Source organism: Argopecten irradians, chromosome 3, assembly GCF_041381155.1.
Source record: "Argopecten irradians isolate NY chromosome 3, Ai_NY, whole genome shotgun sequence".
NCBI classification, from domain to species: domain Eukaryota; kingdom Metazoa; phylum Mollusca; class Bivalvia; order Pectinida; family Pectinidae; genus Argopecten; species Argopecten irradians.
The window spans coordinates 42,205,452-42,231,171 of NC_091136.1; the positions used below are offsets into that span (position 1 = coordinate 42,205,452).

General features: G+C 35.0%; 1 protein-coding gene across 2 annotated transcripts in view; it reads left to right on the forward strand.

Moving 5' to 3' along the window:
- Nucleotides 1-25,720, forward strand: part of LOC138318649 (sodium channel protein para-like) — a 126,280-nt gene that overhangs the window by 51,406 nt on the left and 49,154 nt on the right. For both annotated transcript variants that reach the window (XM_069261214.1, XM_069261215.1), the window contains one exon: nucleotides 20,838-20,896. The gene's annotated coding sequence lies outside the window, so the exon portion shown is untranslated. The remainder of the gene's footprint in view (nucleotides 1-20,837; nucleotides 20,897-25,720) is intronic.

Below are 25,720 nucleotides of genomic sequence, written 5' to 3' on the forward strand. Positions count from 1 at the left end.
GTATCAGCAGGACGTTTTAGATACCCGCAGTTCCATGATCGATGGAGGCTTGGAAGCCAATGTATCCTATGGCAATGTTTTACTGTGAATTATTAACAGATAAAAGCAGGCACTTAATTCCCGACATGGTTAAACTACTCGCGATGTGAACAGGTAGAGTCTGGTTAACTTGAATCCTTCGGGAATTTCAATGAAAAAAACATTCGTACACGATTGTAATTTTACTCATGCAAATAGACCTCTTGTATTGTTTGAACATAACGCTAAACCTGTGTCACCCAGGCATTTATGTGAACCATACACTCACATTGTAACCTTATATCATTGCCACCTGACTACATATATTTAACAATTCTGAAACTATGCCCTTAACCCTTATGATCAAATACCACTGTTCATTCTGATCCATATCCCTGACCATAATGACCAAATATCCGTTATCATTGTTCACACCCGTAACCTTGAATTTGGCAATCCATACCTTGACCTGTTGCCCCCCACCCCTCCCCGTACATCGAACCTCTTGCCTTTTTTGTAAACTCATACCGATATCTTTTTTTACAGAGCACGACAGTTTTGTTTTAGTGCAGATCGAGACATTGTTATCGGGACCTCTATTGTGGTGGTAGAATCACCAACGCGTGTAAACTGATAGCCAGTGGCCGCACTGACAATGTGTACCGTGATACATAATATAGTTTTTATAGATTGACCAGTATAGCTCGTGTATACATATATCGGCACTCTATCTTGGCTATAAAACGGCACAAAATTATCGTCGAGACGAAATAGACGTTCATACACAATAAACGACGATAATTTTTGATATCAAATGACCAATATCCATTAGTCTTGAAATATTTAGAAATGTTGATTATTGAAAAGTATATTTCCGTCAATTACATCAGTTGTTATTATTACCTATATCCAAAGCACTTCAGAAATATATACGCTATATGACGTCAAATCTGAATACAGGCATTATGACCACCGTTAGGAGTGTCCGAAGACCAATGTGACGTATCATAATAGTGTTATTACACGTGTATCCTACGATATTATGACATGGTCCGTATGACATGCCTGGACGGGCCATTCATGAGATATATATTTTTTTAAGATTGGAGAAAAATGATATGATAATAAAATTTCAACCAAACCAGCTTTAGTACATTTAAGTCAATGAATTTTGTTTATGTATTCTTGTCTCCAGATATACTTCAATGAAGGTTCTCTAAATTACTTTTGGCTCCAGCCTTAATCGATTTGTAAATTCTAGACAGAGACTATTGTTTTAGCGGTTCCATTTGAAGTTAATACTTTACCTGTTGTATGGTACCTTACTCACTGAAACGCTTTCCCTGATCTGTATCAGCAGGACGTTTTAGATACCCGCAGTTCCATGATCGATGGAGGCTTGGAAGCCAATGTATCCTATGGCAATGTTTTACTGTGAATTATTAACAGATAAAAGCAGGCACTTAATTCCCGACATGGTTAAACTACTCGCGATGTGAACAGGTAGAGTCTGGTTAACTTGAATCCTTCGGGAATTTCAATGAAAAAAACATTCATACACGATTGTAATTTTACTCATGCAAATAGACCTCTTGTATTGTTTGAACATAACGCTAAACCTGTGTCACCCAGGCATTTATGTGAACCATACACTCACATTGTAACCTTATATCATTGCCACCTGACTACATATATTTAACAATTCTGAAACTATGCCCTTAACCCTTATGATCAAATACCACTGTTCATTCTGATCCATATCCCTGACCATAATGACCAAATATCCGTTATCATTGTTCACACCCGTAACCTTGAATTTGGCAATCCATACCTTGACCTGTTGCCCCCACCCCTCCCCCGTACATCGAACCTCTTGCCTTTTTTGTAAACTCATACCGATATCTTTTTTTACAGAGCACGGCAGTTTTGTTTTAGTGCAGATCGAGACATTGTTATCGGGACCTCTATTGTGGTGGTAGAATCACCAACGCGTGTAAACTGATAGCCAGTGGCCGCACTGACAATGTGTACCGTGATACATAATATAGTTTTATAGATTGACCAGTATAGCTCGTGTATACATAGTATCGGCACTCTATCTTGGCTATAAAACGGCACAAAATTATCGCCGAGACGAAATAGACGTTCATACACAATAAACGACGATAATTTTTGATATCAAATGACCAATATCCATTAGTCTTGAAATATTTAGAAATGTTGGAAAGGGGGACTTGGAATTATTGAAAAGTATATACAAGCCGGTCAATATTGCCAAAGTAATGGCCACTTAAAGAACGTTCAAAAACACCGCACGATTTTCTAAGACTGCTTAATTCAGAGCAATGGACATATCTAGAAATGCATATGAAAGAATGGGACAAATATTGCTGCAGTTGTTATTATTACCTATATCCAAAGCACTTCAGAAATATATACGCTGACCAATACAGTTTTCACCAATGTTCAAAATACTGGAAATATATTCTGGGTAATATATTTGGAATCTCCAAAACACTGTGAATTATACGTAAGTGAATACAGGCGTTATGACCACCGTTAGGAGTGTCCGAAGAACAATGAACATGAGATACAATCCGTTGTATATAAATATCACCTACGCGTTCAATATATAATTCATCGCTATATATAACGGAATGTGTACTCAGGGGAATCGCTATCACCTCCTATACATAATTCATCCCTCTTTAGCAAGGCTTCTCGCACATAGTTTTCCATTCCTTTATTTATTTTGTCAGTTTGTGTAAAAATGATGCTGTTTCCGATGTTGTTTTGGTTCATGCAATTGCGTTCTAAATATGTGATAGATATAATGCTTTGGCTTTCGCAAATTGTAATAAGCTTCAATGCAATATGATTCTCATTAGGTGATAAATGTAAGGATATTATTTTTTACTTCGAAAATGGCATGGTTTCCAAGAAAAGCTTATTCTAAGACAGGACAGTTCAGTATGCCAATTCATGGGTGAATAATGAAAAAAAACTCTAGAGCTCAAGTCAAGTGCATTCACTAGATTGCTGAAAACATAAACAAAGAGCTAGCCTGTCTATCCTGGTCACAGACAGTGTACGCTGTGGTTCTGTCACCGTGTCACTGTCAGCCATCAGAAAAACCCTGAAATGTATAGTCTGAATCCTAGGAGAGTTTGCGACCTTCTCAAAATGCTCATATCTTGTCACGTCAGGCATGACGTCATCTTTTTCATCATGTGACACACGGCCATTGCAGATTCATCAGACCAACACCTGTTCATGTGACCTCACATAGAAGGTGCACAAAATGTTGTAGTTTTGTATAATATTTGGTGCAAATTGATTTTTATGTTATACCTACTATAGTGTAATACATTTCATTAGGGTAAAACCCTCTGTACGTGTACAAGGGAGGCCATCTTTAGGCTAGCTTATGGTGGATTACTCTTTGACGTAGTCACATTGACTAAAGGTTCTTCTGTAAGTTGTCTCCAAGATCGTATGCTTCAGTTGTAAATTGTAAATAAGTTTCGTCATTCACACATTTTTTGAGATGATAGTAAAACCTGACTTAGCTATCAACTTTGCATGAAGGCCACCTGTTTAATAAGAGCAATTTGTTGGAGTCACAAATGGCAATTTCAACACAGTTCAACCTGTCTATAAAGAGCACTTGGCTGTCTCTAAAGACCACCTGACCATAAAGACCTTAATATAAAGTGTTATTATGTCTGGTGTCCATCTTCATCTTTCCACATAAAATCTTTAGGTTTCGTATAAATAAATCAAAAGGTCCCCGTATTTGCACGATTCCGTCGGAAAGTCAAAGTCCATTTGGAAGGGTTAGGGTTAGAGTTACCGATATCGATTTGAAATGTACATATATATGTAAATGATGCGTATTTTATAGGCTTTGATAAAAGGATTGGAGCCTGATCCATCACGTGACGAGCGCGTGCTATCGTTATCCAGAATTGACCATAAAATGCCAATATCCGCAGTCAGGTCCCTAAGGCTCCCGGGAAAAAATGTATAACTTGTAAAGGTTACGTCTATTTCGTATACTATTGATGATGAAAATAGACTAGTACCAGTATTGATTGATTCATTTCTCCTACAACATTTCCCATCGCTTATGAACCTTAGTCATAAAAACGAATATATATCATATTATTACCAAATTCTAAACTTATTAGCAATTCGTTAAACGGACAATTTGATAAAGCCATGATGTAAACTCAAAGAAGTGACGTTCCTGAGTGTTTTGAATTATCAACAATTACATGTTGATAACTGATACCGATTATTGACTTGTTTTTAATGTCAACCCATTCATAAAAAGAACAACCCAATCACGTATTATGGGTTTATACTTGTATCATGTGATCCACATACGGGGTTAGTACTCTATAACAAGCATTGGGATTAAGGCTCTGTAGGTAGGATTGGTCCTGCAGGTAGGACGTTAAATTGTTTCTGCTGCCCCATTGCATAATCGTAAAAGGCGACTAAATCGAAGATCCTTTCTTTTATCTTACCGTCTCATTTTGGCCTTCGATAGAGCAGGCGCTCTGGGGTATGTCCCCATATGTCCTCATTCAGAGACACACCATAGCCTATAAGACGCGATAAAACTTGGGATTCTGTTCTGTCCTCTGGCTTGGACCCACCACAGTCTATAAAAGTGGTAGTTTATGATTCTGTTCAGCGCTCAACATAAAGGGAGTGGGACGACGGGTTTGCCCGTTGTCAGTATATTGTGACCGGGTGTTGCTTGGTGTCTTCGGCTGCATGCTTCTACAAAGCACTATAAAACATCATCAAGAGTCCCAATATACAAGAAGACACAAAAAGAACATACCACAGTATCCCACAAACACGTACCATGTAGCACTTTACACACGCAAGACAACACATACACGGTAAACCATCCTTTAGTAATTATGTGACTGGATGCGGTGTGTTTGGTGTCCTCAGCGGCATGCTTCATTGACACATCACCATAAAAAGGAGTCTCGACACAATAGGCAAACTACAGCCTTCCCAATATCGCATCCAACATACGTCCATTCGTGTACACAACACATTGAATACAGTGAAGTTTGTCCTTAAATGACACTAGCTGTTAATAGAACTTTACGTCCAACCGACAAACATTGGGGTTAGAAGCGCCTTGTGACGGGGATTAGGGGTTAGCAGTAGTACCAAATATTAAACATTGATAGTAGATATTAGGTATTATTATTCTTTACCAATAACTTTAGGGGTTAGTACCCTATATAACAGACATTAGGTGTAAGTACCCTTTATAATAGACATTAGGGTTTAGTACCCTATATAACAGACATTAGGGGTTAGTACCCTATATAAAAGACATTAGGTGTAAGTACCCTATATAACAGACATTAGGGGTAAGTACCCTTTATAATAGACTAGGGTAGTACCTTAACATTAGGGTTAGTACCCTATATAACAGACATTAGGGTTAGTACTATATAGGGTATAACAGACATTAGGGTAGTACCTTATAATACAGACCTATAAGACATTAGGTGTAGTACCTTTAAAGACATTAGTGTTAGTACCCTATATATAACAGACATTAGGGTTAGTACCCTATATACATTAGGTAGACCTTTATAATAGACATTAGGGTTAGTACCCTATATAACAGACATTAGGTGTGAGTACCCTTTAAATAGACATTAGGGTTAGTACCCTATATAACAGACATTAGGGTTAAGTACCCTATATAACAGACATTAGGTGTGAGTACCCTTTATAATAGACATTAGGGGTTAGTACCCTATATAACAGACATTAGGGGTAAGTACCCTATATAACAGACATTAGGTGTGAGTACCCTTTATAATAGACATTAGGGGTTAGTACCCTATATAACAGACATTAGGGTGTACCCTATATAACAGACATTAGGTGAGTACCCTTTATAATAGACATTAGGGTGTTAGTACCCTTTATAACAGACATTAGGTGTAGTACCCTATATAACAGACATTAGGGTGACATTAAGTACCCTTTATAAAGACATTAATTAGGTGTTAGTACCCTATATAACAGACATTAGGGGTTAGTTCCTATATAACAGACATTAGGTGTGAGTACCCTTTATATAATAGACATTAGGGGTTAGTACCTATAACATTAGTAGTACCCTATATAACAGACATTAGGGTAAGTACCCTATATAACAGACATTAGGTGTAAGTACCCTATATAACAGACATTAGGTGTAAGTACCCTATACCATTATACCTATATAACAGACATTAGGTAAAGACATTAGGTAGTACCCTTATAATAGACATTAGGGGTTAGTACCCTATATAACAGACATTAGGGTTAGTACCCTATATAACAGACATTAGGGTGTAAGTACCCTATATAACAGACATTAGGTAAGTACCCTATATAACAGACATTAGGGTTAGTTCCTATATAACAGACATTAGGTGTTGAGTACCCTTTATAATAGACATTAGGGGTTAGTACCCTATATAACAGACATTAGGGGTTAGTACCCTATATAACAGACATTAGGTGTTAGTACCCTATATAACAGACATTAGGGGTTAGTACCCTATATAACAGACATTAGGGGTTAGTACCCTATATAACAGACATTAGGTGTGAGTACCCTTTATAATAGACATTAGGGGTTAGTACCCTATATAACAGACATTAGGGGTTAGTACCCTATATAACAGACATTAGGTGTGAGTACCCTTTATAATAGACATTAGGGTTTAGTACCCTATATAACAGACATTAGGTGTAAGTACCCTATATAACAGACATTAGGTGTAAGTACCCTTTATAATAGACATTAGGGGTTAGTACCCTATATAACCGACATTTGGGGTAAGTACCCTATAATATACATTAGGGTTAGTGCTCCGTGCGCAGGTTGCATGAGTCGTGTCATTCATAGCCATCAATCGTTCGTTTTTGTCTGGAAAACACAGGAGCTGTCTGATTCAATTAGAACACCCAGTTTAATACCGGCATCGAGGGAAAGGCGGCCATGCATGATGTATCGGGTCTATACTCCAGCCTATGTCCCCAATGGTAACTTAACATCGATTTCATGGCTTTGTCTTACAACGCATAGCCAGTGTTTTCTGGAATACTGATAAAATATTCAACACTGTGTAGTGCAGTGCTATGCTAATGATATCGCCCAAGAACCACGGAATACAACCTACCCCATCTCCCGTGGCGCCGGCGTGGGGCGTACTCGATTACTCCCAACGAATGAGCCCGCGACATACACAACTGTAAATGCATGTGAACCATACTATGTTCTGTGATATTTCCGCGAACAAAGTGCGTCTTACATAAATGCACATATTTATGGATTGTATTCATTGTAATGCATTGTTGATTACGGAACACAATTTTATCTTTGCTCCTACATAATTGTGCGTTTTTATGTTATCACTGTGGTATTTTTGTCATTTTGCTCTTTGTTCGATATAAAACTTCAACCTTAATTGAAATCATGGGCAGTTGCAGCATATATCCGCTTTTATATTTGAAATGTCCAAATCCTACGTCTAGTTTGATTTCCTTCCGAGTTTTTAGGCAGCTTGATATATTTGGTATGTTTATAAAATAATTTTGAAAATACATATTAAAGATATATCTAAGGCGATTTGTAAATTAACGTATGTCTAAGGTTGTTGCATATTTAAAAGATAAACAATTAAAAAGAACCTAGCATACAGTTTGTATATAAAATATGTATTGCTCCTTTTCCTATAATTGCACTAACTGGACGGTGAAGGGACGTGGGGATTCTATCTTTTCTAACTGTTAGACCTGTTACTTTCTAATCCAACAGCTGAATAGGGATTTATATGTATATAATGTATTTTCACACTGCTGCCATATGTCCTGCGTTCAGTGACTGTTACCAGTGATGAATGGAGCTTATTTCCCATTAACATGTTAGTCCCGAAGGCGTAACGCGAGGATACAGAAACATTATACAAATAACACTATTACGGGATGTAACGTACACTTGCTCTTTGCTCTATACACTATTTATTATAATTACACCCGATATCCATAAAAACATATTCGACCGTTACAACCTGTCACCTGACGTCACATAAGCCCACACATTGAAGAAACCTGTAGCCATTATCAGTCAGTCGAGGATTCTAGACATTTCCCCCATTCATGTAAGCAATTCCAGCGATCATTGCATTTACATGAAATCGTGGCTTTATAAACTATTTCGCTGTTTTCTATGACGTAATTCAGGATCTTCTCCGAGTTTAACATCCGGGCATTGCTCGATTGTATCTTTTCCGACATGACAGTTACAAGCAATATCGATCCTTGTTTAACAAAGTCCCACCGCGATGCTGTGAATATGGACAATACCACTTAAATGACTCTATATACATTTATCATGATGGCTAACTGATTTCTTAAAAAGCCAAGTGATTTCTTAAAAAGCCAACTGATTTCTTAAAATACACACTTTGTTGGTAATTATGATAATTAATCTAGAACGTAAGTTCTAAAAGAGGAAAGTTGTTTTCTAAATGATGATACTTGCTTATGTAACATGCTGACTTGGAGTCACTTTTAGCCTACACTCAATACCCTAGCATAGACATTGCTCATCTGAGTGGCGTGGGGTCAGCTATTATGAACCTTCAACATTTGTTGGCAGGCGGTAAGCCGATAATTTTGGGATTCGCGGTTGTCTTCTTCCTAAGTAGACGTTGCCCCCTTTTGGTGCCAGGCTGATGTTGCCCTCTTCCTTTGGGGCAGGCTATTGACTGTTAACAGTAGCTCTCGCTTTTTTGTGACTAGTAATTAACTGATTTAATGTCAGTGAGTGCTAAATTGTACCATCCTCCTCATTAGTCCGTGTAATATGCTCAAACAAAATTGTTATCTGACAATGACAGATACACTTCGACGATTACCAAACACACCGTTTCAGTTATACATAAATTTTCGAAAGTCACAGATTTTCATACTTGCTGAAACGTAATAATCGTATCGTAAATTTGAGTTTTTTTTCTTCAGTAGACATTTATAGAGCATGTTGACTTTCATGGTGTCATTCCTCACCATACCTATGCTAATCCACCAAAGGTATAAAGAAATTTCACTGTTGTACAACCTTAATAAAGAACTTGAATACATTATATATATATATCAAGATATATTTGGTAACTGGATGACAATAGGATGCTAAGCTGGTTAAGCAGCCAATATAATTGAAATAGTCTTACATTACTAGTCTAAAACTATGAAGAAAACATCACTGTAACATAAGTTGATTGTATTTTGCATGTTCTAATTTTACCATTCAAATTAAATGCAGGATCAGTTCACCATATAATTTCTCAGCAGAAAGACCAGTTGCTCATGTAATCACTGTTTAATATGGTCAATGGTCTTTAGCACAACTTAGTACTACCAGGATATGCTCATTTATTTCTAGAGTTTCATCTCTGTTGAAGAAGACGTTTTTGTTTCTCTGTTTATTTTGCTGCTACATAGAATTGGTTTGGTTAACGACTGCTGTGTTTTCAATCTTTTAAAATACGTTGATGCTTCTTTTTCTTCGATTTAATTTTCTGTTTCATGCAATCATTTTGGTTGTGTGTAAATTGTCTTTATTTAACTACAGTCTGATTACTGTTGCCACAAACTCCGATGTCAGGGGAGGGGTTTGTTTCTTCCATTCCTATACCCTACTTCCGGTGTAATAATAAACTTGCATTGCTATACCCTACTTCCGGTGTAATGATAAACTTCCATTGCTATACCATACTTCCGGTGTAATGATAATCTTCCATTGCTATACCTACTTCCGGTGTAATGATAAACTTCCATTGCTATACCCTACTTCCGGTGTAATGATAAACTTCCATTGCTATACCCTACTTCTGGTGTAATGATAAACTTCCTTTGCTATACCCTACTTCCGTTGTAATGATAAACCTCCATTGCTATACCCTTCTTCCGGTGTAATAATAAACTTCCATTGCTATACCCTACTTCCGTTGTAATGATAAACTTCCATTGCTATACCCTACTTCCGGTGTAATGATAAACTTCCATTCCTATACCCTACTTCCGGTGGAATGATAAACTTCCATTCCTATACCCTACTTCCGGTGGAATGATAAACTTCCATTGCTATACCCTACTTCCGTTGTAATGATAAACTTCCATTCCTATACCCTGCTTCCGGTGTAATGATAAACTTCCTTTGCTATACCCTACTTCCAATATAATGATAAACTTCCATTTCTATACCCTACTTCCGTTGTAATGATAAACTTCCATTGCTATACCCTACTTCCGTTGTAATGATAAACTTCCATTCCTATACCCTGCTTCCGGTGTAATGATAAACTTCCTTTGCTATACCCTACTTCCAATATAATGATAAACTTCCATTTCTATATCCTACTTCCGTTGTAATGATAAACTTCCATTGCTATACCCTACTTCCGTTGTAATGATAAACTTCCATTCCTATACCCTGCTTCCGGTGTAATGATAAACTTCCATTGATATACCCTACTTCCGGTGTAATGATAAACTTCCATTGCTATACCCTACTTCCGGTGTAATGATAAACTGACAAGTCTTTGCTGGCTATATAGTGCTGTACAAGTATAGCTTTGATGTCCCGCCGAACACAGATCTCTGCCGCAGTACAGGAATAAGCTGTTCTATATATGTTCCTCAGTAATAGACAGGCACGCAATGCAAGCAAATAACCCGCTCCATTTGGTATATACGCATACTCTCAACGTCTTAACTTCAGTTTCGTATTTTTCCTCGCTGAGTAATTAAGGACATGGTCGAGATGTGATTATTCATAGAAATTCAAAACTACCTGACAATGGAAAGTTTTCGTGTCAAAATCAAAAGGAGTTTTCTATAAGATTCTTTAAAATACTGTAATACGAAAATAACTAATGTTGTAATAAAACATGGCTTTATTTGTGTTATCTGGCCTACATCATGTAGGATACAGGAAGAAGCCATCCGTGACTGTTTTGTTAAGTTCATTAATATTCAATGACATTAGGAGACTTATCGAATACGATGATTCTACTACAAAGAATGCAATCAAGTGTGGCGTTCATTGTATAAAAACCATTGTAATTAAATCTCTTACATAATTAACTACGTAGGTTATAAGAAAACCTTTACGATCTGGAGCGTTTAGGAGATTATTTTTTAGAAGAGAATCCAAGTAAAGTGTGGGGTCTGAAGTAGCGGAACTTCTGTAACACAAATACTTACATTCTATGGCATCTTTTTTTATTTGGGGACATTTGTACTAATCAGGTTTGGAATCAGCTTAATCAAATATTGTGATTTTGTCTTGTTTCGCGACGCATAAAGTACAGTAGTACTAGGTGATTGGTTGATTACCACCTCTGTCGAAAATATTATACCAGTGTTACTTCATACTCCTAACTCATTATAAACTAGAACAGAGAGTTCAATGAAGTGTCTTAATCCGGGTATTTTGTTACATCACTTCCTGTGGTAGTTTACTCGTTTTTAATGTACACAGGATTTAAACGATGTTTACACCAGATGTAATTAATGTCCTCCGAAACACAACAGATTGTTAATCAATTCAATTATCGTAATGCCAGCACACCTGTTAATGACGGGCCGATGTAAGTATATGAACAACTACATGGGTAACGCAATCTATAGAAAATCCACTCAATGAAGCCACATGTCACTAAAGAGTATAAGAATAATAAACAGGGTTACAAAGACGATAAGTGAATTATTCAATGATCGGACCTCCATCCTGACCGTCTCCGAAATGTAATCTCTACAATGCTATCGCTGCCGCTATTGGGTAAGAGTGGTACAAATACGTTATCGATGGTGTTAGAAATTTTGGAAATGATATCCTCGATGGCACACAATTCACTGAATTATATACAATAAAGCTTATAGTCATGGTTGTATAGATGTAGGATAAATAATTGACATGCTATAATTTGTAATTGGAAGAGATGAAATCCTTCATCATTACAATTGTCCGTCAACATATCGCTTCTGCTCACACGGTTGCCAAATATTGCTGCAGTAACAACTTGTCAAAACTAAGAATGAGGTTGTGAAAAGTAGGCATTTTGTTCATTTTTTTTATTTTGTAGGTTTTTTTGTAAGTCATTCAACTGGCAGAGAATATTTCATATTGATAAACTTTTGTAAATCATACTTTGCGATATGGTTTTTGCACCAAAAAGCTAGTTCCAGCGAACTTCCGGAATTGCGTTAACATAATCCGGAAAACCAATGGTTTTACCGTTAAAATGAACCAATGAGAATAAAAACGTTACTCTTTAGATATTGACAAACGGCAATTCAGTCCCATCAGTGGTTCTAGTAGGATTAGGTGTATTCCCATGCAGATGGTAATAGTTTTCCAGAAAGACTTTGAGATATAACTGTTTTTTTACTGGAGTTTCAGAAATAAATTACTCACTTGAAATATTAAATGATTGATTGGCTCATTTGGTGCTGTTTTAAAGTATATACCGAATAACACATGGGTGTTGTATTCATAAATTAACTTGTTCAGCAATTATTGAAATGCTGATTCAATCATTGTTTTCTTATTTATTGCAAAGATTGAGCTATGGTTAAAGATATGTAAGAATTATTGATGATAGAACTTCCCACTAGGCGCATAAACTAAACTTAAAATACGTTCATTAAAAGATATATTTTTTTGCGTTATAATCGACTCCTGCAATGCACTTTGCACAGACTGTTACCAATGCAAAGACTTTTAACTTTCATCTCATATTTAAAATTTTTTCTCTCCCTAAAAGTTTCGAAATATATGATATTTGCAATAAAATAATGAGGTTGATAAATGTTTTCCAACAAGTTATATTCATTACAAATTCTCTTTACATGAGCTTTACAGCAAAGCTGTGTTTAAACTGATCATGCACGAATGAAAATATCGTATTTAAAGTCTTTAATTTTTTCTTCATGAGGAGGTGAATTTTTGAAAATGATTTACACTAAGAGAGTGGAAATCATCCTGGTTTAGTTAGTTTATAACTGTGTTCCTCCTCTTTTCTCAACACCGGCTTGGGACCGTCGTAGACGGAGTCTAAACACCGGCTTGGGACCGTCGTAGACGGGGTCTAAACACCGGTTTGGGACCGTCTACGACGGAGTCTAACGCGTTGACACATCATAGAAAACCGGTACTTACTTAGTGGATTTAAAAACAACAAACCCTTTGAGTAATTCCGATATTTTCGCATGTTTGTGTATTTTGACCTAATCTGCACTTTTTTTCAGTTTGCTTTCTTCCTTACCACAATGCCATGTGACGAAAAGCGGAAATAAGCATATCGTACGATGAACTATGATATATGTATATCTATTATAATGTCCCGAAGAATAAACTATGATATATGTATATCTATTATAATGTCCCGAAGTATAAACTATGATATATGTATATCTATTATAATGTCCCGAAGAAGTATAAACTATGATATATGTATATCTATTATAATGTCCCGAACGATAAACTATGATATATGTATATCTATTATAATGTCCCGAAGTATAAACTATGATATATGTATATCTATTATAATGTCCCGAAGTATAAACTATGATATATGTATATCTATTATAATGTCCCGAAGTATAAACTATGATATATGTATATCTATTATTATGTCCCGAAGTATAAACTATGATATATGTATATCTATTATAATGTCCCGAAGTATAAACTATGATATATGTATATCTATTATAATGTCCCGAAGTATAAACTATGATATATGTATATCTATTATTATGTCCCGAGGTATAAACTATGATATATGTATATCTATTATAATGTCCCGAAGTATAAACTATGATATATGTATATCTATTATAATGTCCCGAAGTATAAACTATGATATATGTATATCTATTATAATGTCCCGAAGTATAAACTATGATATATGTATATCTATTATAATGTCCCGAAGTATAAACTATGATATATGTATATCTATTATAATGTCCCGAAGTATAAACTATGATATATGTATATCTATTATAATGTCCCGAAGTATAAACTATGATATATGTATATCTATTATAATGTCCCGAAGTATAAACTATGATATATGTATATCTATTATAATGTCCCGAAGTATAAACTATGATATATGTATATCTATTATAATGTCCCGAAGTATAAACTATGATATATGTATATCTATTATATGTCCCGAAGTATAAACTATGATATATGTATATATTAATGTCCCGAAGTATAAACTATGATATATTCTATTATAATGTCCCGAAGTATAAACTATGATATATGTATATCTATTATAATGTCCGAAGTATAAACTATGATATATGTATATCTATTATAATGTCCCGAAGTATAAACTATGATATATGTATATCTATTATAATGTCCCGAAGTATAAACTATGATATATGTATATCTATTATATATGTCCCGAAGTATAAACTATGATATATGTATATCTATTATAATGTCCCGAAGTATAAACTATGATATATGTATATCTATTATAATGTCCCGAAGTATAAACTATGATATATGTATATCTATTATATGTCCCGAGGTATAAACTATGATATATGTATATCTATTATATGTCCCGAGTATAAACTATGATATATGTATATCTATTATATGTCCCGAGTATAAACTATGATATATGTATATCTATTATAATGTCCCGAGGTATAAACTATGATATATGTATATCTATTATATGTCCCGAAGTATAAACTATGATATATGTATATCTATTATAATGTCCCGAAGTATAAACTATGATATATGTATATCTATTATAATGTCCCGAGTATAAACTATGATATATGTATATCTATTATAATGTCCCGAGTATAAACTATGATATATGTATATCTATTATAATGTCCCGAAGTATAAACTATGATATATGTATATCTATTATAATGTCCCGAAGTATAAACTATGATATATGTATATCTATTATAATGTCCCGAAGTATAAACTATGATATATGTATATCTATTATAATGTCCCGAGGTATAAACTATGATATATGTATATCTATTATAATGTCCCGAAGTATAAACTATGATGTATGTATATCTATTATTATGTCCCGAAGTATAAACTATGATATATGTATGCCTTTTATAAATACCATCATTTCGAAAGTGACTTATGTGATATTTAGAGCTTATTTGAATTTAATGAATAAAATATACCATTTATCGTCAGTCTGAAAGGACACTTATCCCTATAAAACGATAATTACGGTGTTGTTATGTGATGATGACTGAGTATATTAAGTTGTCCCACACTACGTTGCCACCTTTGAGTTACGGTGACCAAATGATTGAGATATACAGCATTTTAACACTAGCTTTCCACCTCTTGAATCGTGTGACAGTGGCCAAATTGAAGCGACTTATGAGTGATGATTTATAATTATTTCTTTCAATTTATCATTATTCGTTTGTGTTTTGTTTTTTGTTTTTATTCTAGGTAAGTTTTTAATGCCAACAGATGCATTAAAGATGCTCCACCGCTAACAAATGGTATTTTTTTACTATAAAAAACAGCAGCAGACGATTTAGTATTTTTCTTCAGTTACACAAGTTACTTACTTTACACCATTACCACCACTGGAAAGTTTGCTCAGAGCTTCGAATTTTACTATAAGTTAAAAATAATTAATTGCATCCCGAAAAAATTCCGTGGCACTATATTCTATATGGAATGAAGTACGGATTGCGCATGCACCAAATGCAAAATAAATTATTTTATATTATTTTTTGTGTGTTAATTAGACACATATATACATGATTAAACACCAACTATTGTTAAAGTGATGAATATCATTTATGCTCTGTCGGCGGTGGAGCATCTTTAAGTGCATTGTAACATTTTTTTTTTAATTTATAATGTAGTCATTGAGATTAAATTACAAGTAGATTTCTATGTATATCAAAACACTTGATTTATAAATGTTAAATGATGCCACGCGTGATTGACATTATAAGATTTTCTTATTTATTTTCCTGTCCATCTGTCTGATCAAGCTTTACACTTAATAAAGTACCTTAAAGAGTCACATTAACTACAATATTTTATTAATGAAATACATATATCGGGTTATATCGACCCACCATTGATTGATTGGGTAATTTCGCCGCTATTGCTGGCATATGCTCCTTTGGGAACTGAGACCAGTATCAGTTCAATGTATTGAATAAGTATGTGAATGCTACACTAGTCTACATATGTAAACTACACATGTGTACACGTCACGTAGAGGATGGTACGGAAAAGACAAAGGGATTATTCATACGAAAACAGAGAAGTGAAATTTCGTCGGAATAGAAAGTGTTAATTTATTGTTGTGTGTGGTTATTTGATATTCGAAATATTTCAGTCGGAGGATTATCACAAGGAAAGGTATGTTAATTCTTTCGTCAGCTCCAACCACATTTTGCCATAGAAAATGGGTGGAGGGCCTTAAAATCAATCCGAAATAATCTCATTAGCAGTGGAGTTGAACGATTTTAGAAGGTGTTTGCACAATCCAAATACTGTGCATTCACTTATTTGAAGGCACAGGTCAGCATAACTATTTCAAGGCGTGACACAGGTATGAAATCCAGATTTTCCGGATAAAAACCTGCCCAAAACCAATATTGGAACTTGTGGTCCAGCAATGGTGTGTTCCGTGATATCTTGTTACATTACACCTAAATACAACGCCATGTAGTCACATTTTAAATTCCATAGATGGGTCAGTGAGCAAAGTTTGCTCATTCAAAATTTAGATATTATTATCGTTGCCTGGTGATGATTGGAAAGTTCGAGATAACAAGGGTGTATAGTGCTAACTGCTTTATCCCTGTCACGTGATAAATTAGACATTAACGCGGGAATCACCCGCAGTCGAGATAACATGTAGGTGGATACACGTGTTGTATATTTGCGTGTTAGGAGGGAGAAAGAAAACACTGCAATGTATTTGTATGGCGAAATCACCGTGACATGACAACGACACTTTGCTAATAAATGGCGGAGACTTTTTATCTGACGATCCACTTACTGACTCAGGTATTTTTTTCTGTAACAAGGACACATGCCGGAAGTTCTATGGGTGCCATACGAATGCACCCAAACTAACAAATATGGCTGACACTTATGATTCTTGTTACGTTGTGATAAAAACCCAATGCCATGGCCTTGAGCAGTACTTGAAGAACACAGTCTGATTACTGGTTGTTTATTGTGATTTGCCGGCTTGACACCAACAGGGCATCAGGGCTATTTTCCTTTTAAGTTTGAGGTAAAAATAATTGTATCAATGTCAAATAACGCCGATACGTCAGTGAAAAGTGAGATTATAAAAAGGCCAATTTGAGTGCGCGCGCATTACAGATGGGATGGGGGTGCATAAAAGTATAACAGGAAAATGATCTTTATCAACTTTTTTCTCGTTTTATTCTATTTTCTATTTTAAAAACAAATTCCTAAAGTGAATTATTATGATAGTCTTCATGTATATTTGATAGCAGATACCCATAATCATGAGATGATGTACTTATTACATGTAAATCCTTTATTAGAAAAAGTAACTTGCAGCTGTCTCTAGAATCTTCGAGAAATGGATATCTGCGTGCTCTAAAGTATGTCATTTCTTACACCTCTATAAAAATGACTCTCTTATTGAAATACCTGTATGGATGACTTAAACAAAAAAACTAAAAGATCTAAAAGATAGAGTATAAAACATTCTATGATATATCACATAAGCTTTTTTCTGAATGTCTGAATGTCAGTTCTAGAACATATAGTATTGATTCAGTTACTCCCACATCAATACCATATGCTGTTTATTTGGGGAAACATATTTTGCGTTTCGTGCTCAAAATTGCATCTATTGAAGAAGCAGTAATTTGGTATGGACGTTCTATAGATAATATGAGTTGATCGACAACTCTATTGATTCGAGTATAATTCACTATACACGAACAAATTCCCGCGAGATCTCGTGAAATCACGGAGAATGTATGGCAGTATACATATTCCTCGCTGTATCGAGTAAAGTGTATAGACACATAATTGTTTTCACGTGAGGGGGAGAAACCTGGCCACCTGTTGTCCAATAGCTGACTGGAACCCAGTAGGACATACACTGTAATTGAATGTAAGCATTCGATAACATGTGATTGTGATGGCCGAGCAATTAAGGAATTGATATATACGGTATATTCTCTGTAGCCATCAGTACACAAGATTCAGTGCTATGACGTCAATAATATTGGTTCATTATATAAGTACGCCACATTGATGCACAGTGCACTGACAATAAAAAATGTTTCCACAGGCTTTGTGTGACAATGTAGAATTGGTTTTATTTGTGGAAACAAATAGTAGTAACAAAATACACTTTTGTTTTATTTGAGTTTCCGCTTTGTTTGACAATGCAATCAATAACACGTTTGGTCTTTAGCATCGCTGAAATGTCCTAATCAGAGAAGAATTAGAGAGTACTATTTCTCTCATACCTACAGTTGTAATACTGGCAGGTCTAGGGCAATACACTCATGTCGCCTGAGACTGTATTGCATGGCTACCCATGCACGAAAGCCTCGTAACATCACAGCGTCAAAAAATTACTATTTTCTCGGAATAATTTTAACACCTTTTTTCAGAAACTAGGCTTGGTATACTTTAAATGATATAAACAACGGAATTTGCGTTGAAAATACCAGGCAATTTTTATATATATGGAGGATTGACTTGCACTCAAGGTATTTTTTCCGAATTATTTCAAAATAGCGTAAATTATGGTATAAAATTGCAATTAAACGTCGGTGTATGAGAGAAAAATGCATAATATATGATTTTGTTTTGGTCCATGTGAATTAGAACCAGCACTGTCTCCATGGAGATATAAGTTAAATTATGATTTGCAGAGATTGAAACCTTGAGTTATGTCTTATCGTTATTAAGTTTCAGTGTTAGAGTTTATTAACTTGCCGTGGGTTGGGATACCGCTAGGATTTTACCGTCACTGGAAGCCGTGATTTCATTAAGGCGATCCAGCGAAATGTTCCTACAAAATCAATAATACAATTCGATTACAACAAGGATAAGAACATGAGTGAACTCGAGCTATCTTTTACAGAAACTTTTGCCTGGCGACGTCGATCGAAATCTCATTTCGTAATATACTTATTTTCTGAGGGAAAATCGGTAAACTTCAATCTAGTTGCTATTTTTGAAATTGACTTTAAACTTGCGGTTTTCCGTTATCTTCTTGTTTTGTGTTAAAATTAATTCCATTATCCCTATAATGTTTTAATGTAGGCTCAAAATTGATCCTTTTCTGAAACAATATATTTCATATAAGATGAGATTTTGACGAATAATGTTTTATGTTAAATATATAATCGGTATCTCATTGTTCCATTGAATACACCGACCTGCTATGTACATATACGTGGACGTAAGCGTGGCTCGAGTGGTTCGAACCCAAGACTTCCGACCTCTGGCTAATAAAGAAAGCATGTGTAGGGAAGAGCCCAGTTCGTGTGTATATATTGCTGGATTAGCCTTACTATTTTCTCCCCTCAGAACCCCGCTGTCCTTACACCTGACTAGCCAAGTTATATCAGAGGGGGTACGGTGTAATTAATTAGATAATTGTATATATTATTAATGGTGTATTAATTACATCTACACAGCTTGTTTATACCATCTACTCCTAACATAATGCACTCTTTCCAAAACACGAAAACAACACTATGAGAGATGGTTGTAAGCGGATTCCTTTGGGCTGGGAAACCTGGTATCATTAAACAGTATGTGGTTAGCATTCGGCACAGACCAAGGTCAAGTGGTTAATGTGTCTGACATTCCATCGCTTTGCCGACAACCCTGATAGGCCAGGTCGATGTCAACAGGAGACATTTGCCAAGCACCGGCTTTCTGGCCGTAAGTCGATTGGTGTTCTCCGGATTATTCGTTTTCTCTCAATCATCAAATCCTGTCAAACCGCTTATAGACAATACATGTTAATACATAATAGTTAAACTAGCTAAACTATTGGAATATACAAGTCTCATATCTCAGTTCTAAAATCTCAAACCGGCAGATGTTAAAATTTCATCTCCAATGAGAAAGAGATGAACGTTGACTGATACATCCAAGCTGCAACTTTTTACGCAAATCCAGCTGATGTTAAGTAGTAACTGTTATAAATGGGGTTAGTTAATAACAACTCGGTGTTCAGCATGTCCACAAGAAAATAATCAAAACAACTGTTTATTGAGGTCCAGTATTTGTTCATAAACCATGATTTAACAGCAATCACTGTATTACAAACAGACATAGCAACATGTGAAATTTCATATAATACAATCGGAATAACGATGGCTACTATGCTGTTTAAGACGGAAGCATAGATAATTACAATTAAAAATGTCGAAATATTCCTAAATCATATGCATTTTTATATGGACTTCTTTGTTTCATCAGATAACGATATATTGTATTATAATAAATGCTTTTGTATGACAATGAATTTGTTAGTGAATAATTTTCTTCTTTCGAATATCTGATGTTAATGTTGCAGCGAATATGGACCACACACGAAGGTTGTTGGTTCAGTTGGTGACGTCATTTTTACCTTGTGACCCTCAGCATATAAATCTTACCTGCTAGATGCTAATGAACTTTACCTTTTTGTATTTTCCAGGTTTAAGGATGGTGCCAAATAACACAAGCTTAATACGGTGACCCAGTATGTTGACTAGGGTAAGTTTGTTTCTCTGTTCATATGGGTTTTCTAACCAAGAAATATATAGTACCGAGACATCCCCTAGTTGAATCCATAGTCCACCACTTCACTACAACCAGATAAACAAATATGGCGGACGAAACATACAAGAGGGATGTCTCGGTATATAAATCATAGGTTGTTAACCAAACCAGTGTGTAGAAATTTGTACTAATTATTGATTGGAATCATTTGGCCTTGAGCAACCTTAACAAACATTCTCTCAATGATTGACGAATCTTTGATATGAACTACTGATAGGGCGATAATATTCTGTAGAAGTAAGGGTGTGTGAAAGGCTTTCTCATTTCGATGTGAGACTATGAAATAACAACATAACTATTTGAGAAATCGAAAAATATATTTTAGTCATTATATAAGTGGGACAAAGCTATTGATAGATGCCAACTACGGACGGGGAGGATGTATATATATTAAAAATACGACCGGCATACTCACAAAGTCATAGTCCATACCCTATATAGAATAAATGGGGACACGTATACTCATGAAATAGTACAAGAATAACAGAACCACGTGTTTCTCAATAGAAAGCGTTTCGTTTTCAACCCGCCATACATATCTAGTGGCTGTCACAAAAGGTAGTTGTGCGGTGACTGCGAACACACAAGGGTATTTTAATTCAGAGGTACTGGATACCCTTTACGTTATACAACATTGGGGCATTTCTAGATGAGATCATCATGTTGACACATTTCCCATAGTCTCCATTAGTATGCACCTTTATTCCCCTTGTTATTCATTTTATTTTTGACAGTTGTCACGAAAGCTTTGGTAATGTAATCATAGTAAATAGAAATCCTTTGTTGTTTTCAAGACAACATACATAACCGTTTCGATATATGTGATAACATAATGTATTAATGTATGCCTCTTTATTGTTTAATCTGTTATAATGTCTTGTTGAGGTATTTCACATTTTACCAGTCGTATATAAAATTTCGTTCAGGCATTTTTTTTTCTAAATATTTCCTTCCGTTTTTGTATCTTTACATATACTGTATCATCATATCATAAAACAAGTTTATTAAATATTCGTGAAACCTATACTCCCTTCCGAGTCACTCAGAACAATAAAACATCATATGGCGTATTTAGATTTGACGAAATCTGGTGTTATGTTTCGGATTAATTTGCGAAGTAGCGTAATATAGTAAGATAATAGCTGTTTATCTCATTCTCTAGACGATATCAACCTCCATTCCTACTCTATACCCTGTAATTGTTCAAACATATATTGGAGTATTTTTGTAAATGTTATCATTATGTGAACTTAAAAAGATATTTCGCTAGGCGTGATGAATTTTAGATATTCGTTATTTTTAGAAAATATTTCTTTACTTTATCCCGAGTCCTTTAGCCAGCGAGACTTCTTGTCACAGTTGAGTGGTTTTTATTGTGCAACGTACTGAATAATCAAGGTAATGCGTACATAAAAACAAAGTTGCCCTTCTTAAATTTACATATATTATACCATTAACCATTCATTAAATACACGAATTAGTTAAAGGTGGTATGTTACCTTGGGAATTACACATGCGACCGCTAGCAATAAGTTAACTCCTTTAACAACTGCATTTATGTTATTGAATTAAGACATACTCACGTACACATATTAAACTCATTCTCGTGTCCTATCTTGACAATGACAGGCTTGTCAGTCAATTCAATATTCGTATATAAAAACATAGAATTATGTAAAACCATTGAAATTATGACTGAATGCAACATGATTAAATTGAAAATTAAATGTCTAAGTATGTAATGCAGCAGGTGAACTGTCAAACTACATTCCTTTAGCGTGTTGTTAAAACAAAAAATGTGATTTAAATTTGTAATTAGTAATGCACATTGCAAGATGAATTTCTCCTCATTAGCAAAATTGCATTAGTTTGTCATATATACGTCTACATATTTTTAAGTTTTTATGATATTAACATGACTCGACAAGTTAACTATTTTAAAATTCCATATTAAAGATGTAAAAATATATTGATCTAATTATCAGCATAATAGGCTATACGCTCGAGCACCAGTGGTTGGGAACATCTTGAATCCCTAGAAAGCAGGTTTACGAAGTCTTTGTAGGAATTTTGAGGTCGTTTTGTGATTTTATCTAGATATTATAGTAATATGCCATAATATCAGTCATGTCCGATACTTCTTAGCGCGCTTACCTAGTACTGGTTCTGTCTGCGCTCACCTAATCCCTGATTTACATTTGAATTTTTTGCCTTGGCCTGGCTTTGACGCCTGACAGTTAACGCTACTCTTCCGGAGCCCTAGAGACTTTTTCTTGTTTGTATTTTTATTTTACATTTGATCGTTTTTCCCGCATTAAGGTACTGAGCTTGAATTATGTGTTCATACATGCAATGGTATTGGTGTTATTCTGAAATATTAAGTTTTTCAAAAGTTTATCCTAAAGGTTTATACTTAATGAAAGGCTGTGTTTGGAGAATTGCTGTAGTCCCTGTACGAATTATATCAAATTAATTCTAATGTGTTCACTCATATGATATTAATCACTATGGATTTTGTCGGGATTACTCAATACTAATAACAATAATTCGGTGAATAGATGGAAATTAACAATACAATATAATTCAGTTGGTGTAAATGATTACGGTCTGATTTACTTGTCGGAATTCTCTGTTGTTTAGTAAGGACGACATATTTACATATGTAAATGACTACCTTGGTGAGCTGTAAACAAGATCAACATAACCTAACTGATTGTTTTATAGAATCAACGTCACCGTTGCTGTTTATGTGTAACTTACTATAATCGGTAAGTGTGGTCAATTCCTGTGGTAGATTTTAAGGAAGGTAAGACCGTACAACAGATTGAAAATAAAGAAAAAAAAAGGTTTCTTAGATTGTTGAATTCTATTATATTAGATCAGAAAATTCAGCTTAAAATCTAGAAATATTGATAAAGGAAATGCCAGAAATGAACTAAAGCATTTGCCTCTTGGCTGAAGCTTTGTAGTTATTATTTACCAAGACAGTCTAATAAGTCTGCTTGTACTGCCGGAACACTCCCCTCGTTAAGATTGCTACAAACGAGTAAATCTTTCATCTCACTTTAACATGACATGAGGCCGTTTCATTTCACGAATGGCCATTTTGAGAATGAGAAAATATGAAGTGCTATTTCCAATCAAAGGCCACTGAACAAATATTTACAGGCTTAACCTGGCTATCACAGGTAATGCACAGCTAAATAAGGAAACAATTCCAATCAATATTGCTGCACTGAAGCGGTTCCAGGGTTGATTACATCAGTAGATCCATCGGCATTCAGTTATCCTTGCTGTGGTTGCTATTACAACTCTTAATCAATGAAGCGCTAGAAAATTATCATCATGCTTTTATTTTGTCTATGCCAATGGAAGAGGTATCAAGCAGGCAGGGGCTTACAGCGGTGTCCGTGTCACCTGCTGATTGACGTTATCTTGTTATAGTTTCTGATTTATTGATCAAAAGTCTCACCATTCCTCATTATTTTAATATAAAACATAAGTTGAACGCAAGAAAGTGTTATTATCATAAGTTTATTTAAAAGTGACTAATTGCAAGTATATTCGATGCTGCCTAGTGATGCTGGGAACCTGAACGAATTTTGAAAGGAGGCAACCGCATGAAATCAAACCAATTTTTAGAATCTGGTTGAAGAATGCAGCCAAACTAAATAAGTATTTTACGGTTTTTTATATCTATTTTGTTTTAGTATGACTTTCATATTACTGATGATTTAGTATAAAATTATCTCGTACTTCTGTAATGAAAGATAAGCTAGGGGACTACAAACATTGGAGATATATGTTTGTCTCAATACTGACTTTTAACTTGCATTGTCAGCTTTAGAATCTATATATCTGTACAGATAAGAAGTGAGTTTTTCTTTTAGTATAATTAATTGGCATGACAATTTAGTTAAAAAAGTTACATGTATCTCAATTTTTAACGCGGGATTATGTAGAGTAGATTGAAATATGAATTAACTTGATTTTTCCATATTTCGAAGCATTATACAAAAATGTAAATATTCAGTATTTGCATATTACATAGTTATCTGCCCTTGCTTGCTTGTATTGATTGTGACGTCATGTGTTTGCGAGTGTAACGTCATACTTTTCAGAAAAAAACTACGTGAATCGTACTCAAAATTTATTACGCCACAATTGATACCTACCCACAAGGGAGGCAACTCTGTAATATGCAAAGACGGAATACATTGCCCCGCTGTTGTTTAGAGCACACTCTGATTTATAGTATAAAGTTAAATATAGATAGTCTTCAAGTGATATACTATACATTGTTCAGCTGTTTACCTTAGTTGTAATGGAACATTTTATATTTACCTTAATCCAACTAGACATTATAATTATCTCATAACGTAGCACGACAATTCATTATGTATAAGTTTGCAAAGTCTGCTCTCTGTTCGTCTATGCCTGAAGGACCCAGCAATATATTGCATGGAAGTCATAAATCTTTTGGCGAAAAAACTTGTGTATTAATTAAGTAGTTGAGCATGCCAGTGCTAGAATAACAATATATATTCATATATTATATGCATGAGATATGGAAAGCATATGTCTCCGCCTAGATGGTTCCAGACTGAACTGATATGACCGGGATGAGAAAACGCAAGGTCGTCCTGTCCAACGGTTCACACCAGCTCAAATGTCCTGTCCTAACACACGCATACACTATATACAAGCTTGCACACAGTGTTTTGGGCGGATATCAAATGTGCAGGCATTGTGCAACTG